General features: G+C 40.4%; 1 non-coding gene across 1 annotated transcript; it reads left to right on the top strand.

Annotated features, from left to right (window-relative positions):
* The first annotated feature begins 1,151 nt into the window (after positions 1 to 1,151).
* Positions 1,152 to 1,223, top strand: Trnaw-cca (transfer RNA tryptophan (anticodon CCA)). Its single transcript has one exon. It is a non-coding gene; the product is annotated as a tRNA-Trp (tRNA).
* The last annotated feature ends 5,901 nt before the right edge of the window (positions 1,224 to 7,124 follow it).

Genomic DNA, 7,124 nt, shown 5'->3' with positions numbered 1-7,124 from the left:
GGGAAAGGGGAGAGGAAGGGAAGGTAAAGAGATTGGAGAGAAAGAGACAGGAAAGGGAGGAAGGAAAAGGGTGGAAGGAAAAGCTTGGTAAGGGAAGAGGAGGAGGAGGAGGAGGAGGAGGAGGAGGAGGAGGAGAAAGAAAATAATATATGGATGACAAGATGGGAAGGAAAAAATTAATGGAATGAACACACACACACACACACACACACACACACACACACACACACACACACACACACACACACACACACACACACACACACACCCTTATTGTTATTATTCATATTAGAGAGAGAGAGAGAGAGAGAGAATATGAGCAAGAATCTATTTGCGTGCATTTTCTTGTCTTTTATTTATTTTTCAAAGAGAGAGAGAGAGATGAGGCTGGGTGGCCGGCGTGTGAAAGGGAGCAGCTGTGAGAACTAGCTCTTTTTTCTCGCTTTTATCTTTCTTTTATCTCTCTCTTTCGTCCTTTCTCTCCCTCTCTCCCTCTCATTCTCTCTCTCTCTCTCTCTTTCTCTTATTGTGGGGCAGCTGGTCGCCCTATTTGTTTATGAGAGAGAGAGAGAGAGAGATTTTTTCTTTACCAGCAGTTTCCTAATTTTTCTGCTTCATTTGTTTGTTCGTCCACTTACCTTCCTTCATTATTTCTCCTCCTCCTCCTCCTCCTCCTCCTCCTCCTCCTCCTCCTCCTTTTCTTCTTTCTTTTCCACCTCCCAATTTTCCTACGTCTCACCATTTCCTTTTCCTCATTTTTATTTTGTTTTCTTCATATTCCCTCCTCCTCCTCCTCCTCCGCCTCTTCCTCTTATTTTTCTTCTTTCTTCTTCCTTCTTCCTTGCTTGCCCCTCTATCTTCTCATTCCACCCGTCCACACGCACTCCTCTTCCTCCTCCTCCTCCTCCTCCTCGTTTTCCTTTCTCTCTCTCTATTTTCCTCCAGCCATTTCCTCCACACACACACACACACACACACACACACACACACACACACACACACACACACACGAACCTTTACACACCTTCCACCCTCACCATACCTAATCCCCCCTCCCTCCTCCCCCTTCCTCCCCCCTCCCCCCCTCCTCCTCTCATTAAGTTCCCCTACACACCTTCCCTCACCTGGTCGGCCGCCTCCTTCCTCCCATCGGCCCTGTGGCGCAATGGTAGCGCGTCTGACTCCAGATCAGAAGGCTGGGTGTTCGAGTCACTCCGGGGTCAAGGTCACGAGGGGAAGTGTCTTTTTATAATGTGTTTTTGTGACCTTGTGTTGACCTCGTTGTGAATGGCTGGGTTGTGAGTGCTCTGAAGTTGTTGTTTTTTTGTTTGTCTGATTTTGTTTGTTTTATTTTTTTTGTCTACTTTTTTTTTCTTTTTTTTTTTTCATTCCTTTATTCCTTTTTGGTTTTTATTCTTTATTTTCTCTTCTTTCCTCTTTTTCTTTTTTTCTCTCCTTTTCTTTATTCCTTGTTTCCTTTTCTTCGTTCCTTTTTTCCTTTTATCTTTTCTTTTTTGCTTTCTATTCTTTGTTTTCTGTTCTTCTTTCATCTTTTCCCTTTTTCTTTCCTTCTTTTCTTTATTCTTTCATTTCCTTATCTTCGTTTCTTTTTTTCCTTTTTTTTTCATTCCATTCTCTGTATTGATTTTTCCTTTTTTTCTTTTCTTTCTTCCTGTGAACGGCTTAGTTATAACTGGGGTGACATTTTTTATTGTTTTGTTTGTTTATTTTTGTCTTATTGCGTTTCTAATTATGAACCTGACATCTCTTTTCTTTGCTGCCTCTCTCTCTCTCTCTCTCTCTCTCTCTCTCTCTCTCTCTCTCTCTCTCTCTCTCTCTCTCTCTCTCTCTCTCTCTCTCTCTCTCTCTCTCTCTCTCTCTCTCTCTCTCTCTCTCTCTCTCTCTCTCTCTCTCTCTCTCTCTCTCTCTCTCTCTCTCTCTCTCTCTCTCTCTCTCTCTCTCTCTCTCTCTCTCTCTCTCTCTCTCTCTCTCTCTCTCTCTTCCCGTCTTTTTTCTTCCTATTTTTATCCTCATCCAACAAAACCAGGAAAACCAAAGAAAAAATAACTGTAGACTAAACAAAGAAGGAAAAATGGAGAAAACGAGGAAGAAAAAAGAGAAACATAACTGTAATAAAGAAAAAAACCCGCAATATGAAAGATGAAAACATGCCGATATTGTTTTCTTTTATTACCTCACTCACTTCATTTTCCTTTATTATTCTTTATTTTTTCTCTGCTTTTTTCCTTTTTTTCATTTCTTAACATTTTTCTTTAGCACTTTATATTTTTCTTGCTTCCTTTGATGTTTTTTCTTCTTCTCTTTACCTTTTCCTGACCTGTTGCTTTGTGTATTGCGGACGTAAGCTTGTTCTCTCTCTCTCTCTCTCTCTCTCTCTCTCTCTCTCTCTCTCTCTCTCTCTCTCTCTCTCTCTCTCTCTCTCTCTCTCTCTCTCTCTCTCTCTCTCTCTCTCTCTCTCTCTCTCTCTCTCTCTCTCTCTCTCTCTCTCTCTCTCTCTCTCTCTCTCTCTCTCTCTCTCTCTCTCTCTCTCTCTCTCTCTCTCTCTCTCTCTCTCCTTATCTATATCTTCTCATATTTACTTGCGGTCAATATTGTATTTTTTTGTGACCTCGCTGTGAACTTTCCTTGGCTTCCTGCATTCTGTATTATGTATTTGAGTGTTGTTAACATCTCTCTCTCTCTCTCTCTCTCTCTCTCTCTCTCTCTCTCTCTCTCTCTCTCTCTCTCTCTCTCTCTCTCTCTCTCTCTCTCTCTCTCTCTCTCTCTCTCTCTCTCTCTCTCTCTCTCTCTCTCTCTCTCTCTCTCTCTCTCTCTCTCTCTCTCTCTCTCTCTCTCTCCTTTATCTTTTATCTTTATGTATGTATGTATGCATGTATGTATGTGTATGTGTGTGTGTGTGTGTGTGTGTTTGTGTGTGTGTGTGTGTGTTTGTGTGTGTGTGTGGTCTTTTTTGTTTCCTGTTTCTCCTCCTTTTCTGTTTCTTATTTTCCTCTTTTTTTTCCTCTTTTCCGCAACTTTTTAATCCCCTTTCATCTATTTCCTGTCTTTCTTTGTTTGCTGTGATGTTTGTCTGTCCTTTTCTGCGTTGATTCTCTTCTTTCTTTCTCTCTCTCTTCTTTTTCTCATCTTTTTCGTTTTTCTTGTTCGTTTTCTCTTTTTCTTTTTCTTTTTCTTTTTTCTTCTTTTTTGTTTATATTTCTTGTTTTTTCGTCATTTTCATCTTTCTCTTCCTTTTTATTTTTATTTTTCGTTTTTCTCTTCTATTTTTTACGTTTTTTTTTTCGTTTTTCTTCATTTTCAATTTCTCTTTTTATTTTTATTTTTCGTGTTTCTCTTCTTTATTTTTCGTTTTCTTTTCTTTTTCGTTTTTCTCTTCCTTTTTATTTACATTTTTCGGTTTTCTCTTCTTTTTTATTTTATTTTTCGTTTTTCTCTTCTCTTTCATTTTTCTCTTCCTTTTTATTTTTATTTTTCGTGTTTCTCTTTTTTTTCGTTTTTCTCTTCTTTTTCGTTTTTCTCTTCTTCTTCTTCTTCTTCTTCTTCTTCTTTTTCTTTTTCCTCTTCTTCTTCTTTTCTTCTTCTTCTTCTTCATCATCATCTTCATCTTCTTCATCTTCATCTTCATCTTCATCTTCTTCTTCTTCCTCTTCTTCTCCACCTGCTCTTCCTCCCATTCCTTATTTGCCGCGATGTCTGACCTAGTTTACGCCCTGTCTCTCTTCCTCTCTTGTGACACATTTTCTTCTTTTCTTTTCCTCATTTTTTTCTTATTTTTTCCCGACCTGTGGCTGTGTTGTGTGTGTTCCCCTGACCTCTCGACCCCTCTCTAACCTGCCTCTGTCTCACCTTTATCATATACCGTTTTCTCTGTCTCCTTCCTTCTTCCTTCTATTATCGTTTGCAGTTGTTTATCTCTCTTGTTCAGTTATTTCGTTTATCATACCGCATTTTTTCTTCATTTCTGCTTTTTGTTTTTCGTTGTCCTTTTCCCTTTTTTTTATCTTTTCTTCGTTTATTTTTAGTTTCGTTTTGTTATTTCGGTTTTTATAATTTAGTTTCTTTTTCGTTTCGGTTCTCTTCCTCCTTTCTTCCTTTTCCTTTTTCTTCATTCTCCTTTTCTTTTCCTTTCTTCTATATTTAGTTTGTAGTTTTCTTTTCCTTTTTTTTCTTTTTGTTGCTCCGTTTTCCATATTAAATTTTCTTCTTCATTTCCGTTCTGTTTCTCCTTTCTCCTTCATCTCTACTTCCTTCTGTCTTCTGTTTTTCCTTTCTTCTTTATTTAGTCTATAGCTTTTTCTTCTTTTTTTTGTTGTTGTTCCGCTTTCCATATTATATTTTCTTCTTCATTTCCGTTCTATTTCTCCTTTCTCCTTCTGCTCTCCTTCCTTCTTTCTTCTGGGTTTCCTTTCTTCTATATTTTGTCAACAGCTTTTTCTTCTTTTTTTTATGTTTTTGATCCGCTTTCCATATTACATTTTCTTCTTCATTTCCGTTCTGTTTCTCCTTTCTCCTTCCGGTCTCCTTCCTTCTGTCTTCTGTTTTTCCTTTCTTCTTTATTTTAGTCTACAGCTTTTTCTTCTTTTTGTTGTTGATCCGCTTTCCATATTACATTTTCTTCCTCATATCCTTTCTGTGTCTCCTTCCTTCTACTGTTCTTCATTCTCTCTCTCTCTCTCTCTCTCTCTCTCTCTCTCTCTCTCTCTCTCTCTCTCTCTCTCTCTCTCTCTCTCTCTCTCTCTGTCTCCTCTGTTTCTCCTTTCTTCTTTACTTAATTTTCGGTATTTTCTTCTTTTTGTTTTGTTTTCTTAGTTCCTTCTTTCATATCACATTTTCTTTTCTTTTTTTTTCATTTCCGTTGTGTTCTCCCTTTCTTCCTCATTCATTCTTCATTCTTTTGTTACTACGATTTTTTTTTCTTTTTTAATTTTTATTCTGCATTTTGTATTTTTGTTTTCTTTTTCTTTCGTTTTATTGGTCCGCTTTCCATGTAACAATTTCTTTTTTTTCCTGTTGTTTCTTCTTTTTTTGTTTCCCATCTTTCTTTTTCTGTTTTCCTTTCTTTTTTTATTTAGTCTACACTTGATTTTTCTTCTTTTTTCTTCTTTCGTATTGCTGTTTCGTCTTATAAAATTTTCTTCGTTTCGTTCTCTCTCCTTTCTTCTTTCTTACTTTGTCTTCCCTTCATTATTTTAGTCTTCTCTTTCCCCTCTTTTCACTTTTCTTTATTTACTTTTTATTGGTCCGCTTTCCCTGAGGTGCATTTTCTTCCTCGTTTCATTTTTGTTTCTCTTTCCTTCTTTCTTCTGTTTTTCCTTTTATTTTCTGTTTTAATTTCTCTTTATTATAGTCCATGTTTTTTCCTTTTTCTTTTTACTTTGTTTTTTATTGGTCCGCTTTCCCTGTGTTGCATTTTCTTCCTCGTTTCATTTTTGTTTCTCTTTCCTTCTTTCTTCTGTTTTTCCTTTTATTTTCTGTTTTCCTTTCTCTTTATATAGTCTATGTTCTTTTCTTTTTCTTTTTGCTTTTTGTTAGTCAAGTTTCCCTGTGTTGCATTTTCTTCCATGTTTCATTCCTACGTTTCAAGATTTCACTGCCGTTTCGCTCTTGTCTTCCTTGTCTTCCTGGAGCCTTCCTAAACGTATTTCCTTTTCCTGTGCTCAATAATTCACTTTCTCTCTCTCTCTCTCTCTCTCTCTCTCTCTCTCTCTCTCTCTCTCTCTCTCTCTCTCTCTCTCTCTCTCTCTCTCTCTCTCTCTCTCTCTCTCTCTCTCTCTCTCTCTCTCTCTCTCTCTCTCTCTCTCTCTTTTTTATTTTTTTATTTACACAGACACTTGGTTACATCAGGGCCTAGTACCTATAACATTACATTATATGGCGGCACTAGTTTCTAGGCTAAAGGGAACATAGTTGGTATCCCCTATCTGAAAGCCTAACCTGTTCACAAATTGTTCAGCCACTGGTTCACAAACAGTTTATATTGTTGCCGGTGTGTGAACTGCTGAGGCAGCTGACCGGACGCAAGGAGACTGTTCCATGTCTGCACGTAAGTGTTTATAAACTGCCTCTGGTAGTGAGTTGTCCGGCATCGCTGTACCACCAGAGCCGTGGGTGCCGCCTCCGCTGACCGGGTGTTGGCTGTCACCTCCCGCTCCGGCTGGCGCAGCGTCCTCAGGTGTTCCACTCCCTCCTGCTGTATTTTGTACAGAGTGGTGAGGCCGGCCACGTCTCGCCGGTGTTGGAGGTCTGCAGGGTCGGTAGGTGCTCCGGTTGTCGATCCGCGATGATCCTCCGCCCTCTCCTGGATCTTGTCGAGAGCGCGAGATGGGTACTGGCAGCTCCCACGTTAGGCACGAATACTCAAGGGAGGATCGGATTTGTGCCTTGTATAAGACCTCGCGCCCTCGACTGTCCATCAGCCAGGAGATTCTGCGTAGGGACGTCAGCTTCCGTGAGGCTGCCTTTGCCAGCTGCTGGATGTGCGTGCGGAAGGTCAGCCTGGAGTCATATGTGAGGCCCAGCACCTCCACTTCCTCACGTGGCGTCAGCAGGTCCCTCAAATTCAAGCTGGAGATCCACAGGTGTCCTGGCCACTACCAGCAGCTGAGTTTTGCTGGGCAAACTTAACACCACCTCCCCCAATCTGCAATTCGCCGGAGTGTGGCTCTTAGTTGGCGTGCTGCCTGGGCCTCTCCTCCTGGCTCTATTTTGTGAGTCAAAGTGATGTCATCGGCGAACGCTTTGGCACTAGGAACAAGATGGAGGAGGTCATTTATGTACATGTTCCATAGAAGTGGCCCGATGACGCTGCCTTGTGGCACGCCGGCGTCTCTCTCTCTCTCTCTCTCTCTCTCTCTCTCTCTCTCTCTCTCTCTCTCTCTCTCTCTCTCTCTCTCTCTCTCTCTCTCTCTCTCTCTCTCTCTCTCTCTCTCTCTCTCTCTCTCTCTCTCTCTCTCTCTCTCTCTCTCTCTCTCTCTCTCTCTCTCTCTCTCTCTCTCTCTCTCTCTCTCTCTCTCTCTCTCTCTCTCTCTCTCTCTCTCTCTCTCTCTCTCTCTCTCTCTCTCTCTCTGTCACTCTCTCTCTCTCTCTCTCTCTCTCTCTCTCTC

This window comes from Eriocheir sinensis, chromosome 16 (assembly GCF_024679095.1).
Source record: "Eriocheir sinensis breed Jianghai 21 chromosome 16, ASM2467909v1, whole genome shotgun sequence".
NCBI classification, from domain to species: domain Eukaryota; kingdom Metazoa; phylum Arthropoda; class Malacostraca; order Decapoda; family Varunidae; genus Eriocheir; species Eriocheir sinensis.
This window is presented reverse-complemented; position numbering and strand designations above follow the sequence as displayed.